The sequence below is a fragment of the Octodon degus genome, unplaced genomic scaffold, assembly GCF_000260255.1.
Source record: "Octodon degus isolate 3935 unplaced genomic scaffold, OctDeg1.0 scaffold00067, whole genome shotgun sequence".
Taxonomy (NCBI): domain Eukaryota; kingdom Metazoa; phylum Chordata; class Mammalia; order Rodentia; family Octodontidae; genus Octodon; species Octodon degus.
Window position 1 is genome coordinate 5,210,258 of NW_004524643.1, and position 933 is coordinate 5,211,190.

At 38.6% G+C, this 933-nt stretch overlaps 1 protein-coding gene across 8 annotated transcripts in view; it reads left to right on the top strand.

The window, feature by feature from the left end:
* Mical2 (microtubule associated monooxygenase, calponin and LIM domain containing 2) overlaps window positions 1–933 on the top strand; it is a 231,139-nt gene that overhangs the window by 203,564 nt on the left and 26,642 nt on the right. The gene's annotated exons all lie outside the window — the stretch shown is intronic.

The following is a 933-nucleotide window of genomic DNA, read 5'->3' on the forward strand; positions in this document are numbered from 1 at the left end:
TTTTAAGGCTTTAGAAGCCCTTCCCACACTCTTATAAACCTATCCCACACTTAAAAAGAAAACCACACTTTTAATGTTCTTAACCATTTTCTAAGCTTGTAAACCTATGTTATTTTAACAACATACATATACTGTATGGTACTGCAAAATCTCATGATATAGCAAAAAATCCGCAATAAATAATTTTGATTAATAGTTTTTGAAAACCTGAGAAAGTCAAACCATGAAATAGGGAGGGACTACTGTAATTCCATCTCTACAGGTCCCTAAAGTGATTTTGACTATTGAGGAAAAGAAAGCTGTAAACAATGAACTTCAGCTAATACAATTGCAGATCATTCCATTGATAAAAGCCAGTTAAGTAATTCAGTTCAGTTTGGGTTTGTTGAGAATGGTCTCCTTGGAGGTCAGTGTGGCCCCACGGGGCACTCCAATGGGTGAGATTTTGGAAAGACATAGGATTAGAAAGGGGCTATGTAATCCAGGATAGAAACCTGAGTCAAACTGGTATGTATAATACAGCAAAGAGCCTGAATTTGAAAAAGAAGCAATGAAAAATTCTCTAAGGACAGCAGAACAGTTCCTTAGAGATGTTTCTCTTGGATCAAGAACAAGGGGAGGATAGGCTTGGGGCTTGTGACAGATGGTACAGTGATGTCAGAGGACGAGGAGGAGCAGAATTTGCACCTCTCAGCTTTTCTGCTTGAGAAATTGAATTTGGATAAATGATAAAATGAGAGCTGTAAAAGTGGCTTTGTAAGAGCAACTGAAAGATGGTATGTAAAAGAGAATCTTTATGTAAAAGATGATAGTGTAAGCACCGCTGGTCAGATAGACCAAATCAAGCTCCTGCTATTGAAATTACAGGGCTGGAGAGATGGCTCAGTGGTCTAAAGCACCTACTTGAAACAAGCTTGGCAAAGCACAGGGACC